Here is a 2,769-nt window from a genome sequence, read left to right on the forward strand (position 1 = left end):
TAGTAGGTGCTTAGTCAAGTCTGTTAGCTGATTTTCTGACCAGAAATCGCTCCTACAATTAAATCTCCTTCCTCTGTAGATTTCCTTTCCCAAGACTCAATTTTTCATTTTCTTCTTTTCCAAATTTCCCAAAACATGCCATGTTCAATTCTTAGCTTTTGGAAAACAAATACCACTCTGTGCATTTCTAGGTCAAAAGGGGTGGCCTAATGCCCCCGAGGTCAGCTGATTGATCCCTCCAGCATCGCGCAGGATTGTCTCCTGGCAGGAGCCATTTGAGCACCTGGCTTCCGGTGACAGCATCCCCCTCAGCCCAGGACAGCTCCGCTGTGCATCTGCCGGGCTGGAGTCCTCAACCAGCGCTGCCCCCTTTGGCTCTCAAGGGTGCCCCTGTTTTAATGATACACGGTCACCTACATTGCCTTTTGTGAAAATGCTCTTTCCCTAATAGAAATGAAAAGGAAACACTGAATATTTTAATCGTGTGTCGTTTAGTACTCCCCACTATAAGAACCCAGGGGTATTTTTTTATTTGAAGAGCTGAACTTTTTGACTTGCTGGGGAAGCCTGTCTGCTCGAGATGGCTTCAGAGAGCCGTGCCTGGCGAGGTGCAGTCACCTGTGCAGGCAGCTGGGTGCATGAATTTGCAACGGGCACCGCACGGGCAAGAGCTGAAGGCAGAGGCCTGTAGGTGACGAAAGCAAACCACAGGACGGCTTCCAGGGAAGGAGGCACCCGGGGCCTGCGCTGGGCTGCAGCTTCCTGAGAAGGAAGCGGCTTCTGAACTCAGTCGAGCTCGACCCGAGCAGAGGGTCTGCACGCCGGGAGCAGAGGGAGACGTGGACAGAGTCAGGGCCGGAGGAAGAAGGAAGGGCCATCGGTGCCACTCCCAACCCTGGGTTCGGCTGCACAGGTTGAAAGAATCAAGAAGTCACCGTGTATTTCCTCTGAGACGTGGTGGCAGGGTCCCCTCACTCTACGGGGATCCTTCAACCAAGGCTCTCAGATGTCCGCAGGGGATTTGCTGTCAGATGTGGACGGAACTGATTCATGGCAAATTTTCACATCATTTGTAGGAAACTTTCAGATGAACTTGGAGAAAATACACAGGCAGCTGAAAAGGCATGTTTTCAATCTTAAAAGGAAAAAAAATCATTTAAAAAATGCCTTCTGTTACGTATATATAAAAAACTCAACCCGTGCGTGAGTGCATTCCCAGAAAGGTCCACAGTTCCTCTTATTTGGAATATAATTTACAGGAATTATTTATTTCACCTTGGAAAAATATGCAGCTCCACTACATAAAATCTTGTAGATGCTTCATAATTATTTTCAGAAATCAGGCTCCTTAACATCGTAATTGCTTTGTATACAAGCCTGCTCCGAATGAAGTCTGTGGCTGCGTCTCAGTCTTCATTTGTCCTTGTTCTTGGTGGATTCTGATGGCACTTGCAATCATACTTCTGCCAGTTGTGGTCTGCAATGTTGAGACTTGGAAGGTCCACTTGTCTGGTCAGAGTTCTTAGGGCCCCCACATTTCACCCGTACGCCCTGCCTTCGCCTGCCTTGGAGAAACTCTGCAGTGCTGCTCGGGTTTGGGCTTGACCGCTGGGCACACATGTGCTGGTGGGTGGGACTCCTCTGTCACCTTCCCGGTGGAAAGAGTGAGGATGGGAGGGATGGGGAAATGAAACTTGAAGGTATTAATTTTTAGACTCCCAAACCAGTTGCTGTTCCTGTCACTTCAGGCTTCTGAATTTCATTACTGTTGACAGAGATGAACGCACGTCCTCATTGAGGGCTTGTACTGCGGCCTGACAGCAGTAGCTTTCTTACTGGCTCTAGCCCCAGTCCCCAGGCCTGGTGTTCTGAGAGGCAGCCATCATTCCCACAGAAGGTGACCTTGGGAGAAGGCAGCCCAAGGGCAAGCCAGGTCCAGAGGAAAGCCCTCTCTCGTCTGTTCCTGGCTTCCCTGTTCCTCTCCTGCAACCTTTACCTGTATCACCAAAATTTTTCCAAGCTTTCAAATCCCTGGTAATATGAACAAGAGATCAGGGGATGGGTGCAGAGGAAAATAAATAGAGGAAAAGGAAGAATATGATGGGAGGGGAGACCAAGAGAACGAATATTTGAGCTCATTTACATGAAACCTCGCAGTTTTTATATTGCGTCTCCAGCTCATTTGTCTGCTCACGTATTGTTGCCTTGTGGTTTAATCAGCTGCTAAAAAGAAATGGCTTTATGTCAACATCATGCCCACATGTATGACTGTGTGACACCAAATTCCCTCACACCAGCAATTCTCAGCTATCTGTATGTCTTGGTTAAACTGAAACGATTTTCAAATGAGTTCAAAAGAGCCACATGAGTTTACCTTTAATGTCCTTTATAAGTACACACCTATACATACTTAGGGTCACCATGTAAAACAGCTGTGCTTGGCATGCAATGAACATCCCAGAACCACTCATTTACTCTAAATAAGTGAGATTGCTCTCATAATCCATGAATAAAAATAAAAGTTAGGTTTCCATATATGTGTGTGTATATATATATATATATATATATAAACTAATGTTTTACTTAAGAACTTACAATGATTGGAATTGCTGATGAATGCTCTTGTCTTTTACCACAGGCCATTTTATAGCTGATTTGGAAAGCAATAGCTATTAAGAATATTTGAATCAGACAAATCAAGATTTCAGATATATTTCTACCACTTATTATCAGTGTGATCTTGGTTAAATCACTTAACTACAAGATGAT

Source organism: Marmota flaviventris, chromosome 6 (assembly GCF_047511675.1).
Source record: "Marmota flaviventris isolate mMarFla1 chromosome 6, mMarFla1.hap1, whole genome shotgun sequence".
Taxonomy (NCBI): Eukaryota; Metazoa; Chordata; class Mammalia; order Rodentia; family Sciuridae; genus Marmota; species Marmota flaviventris.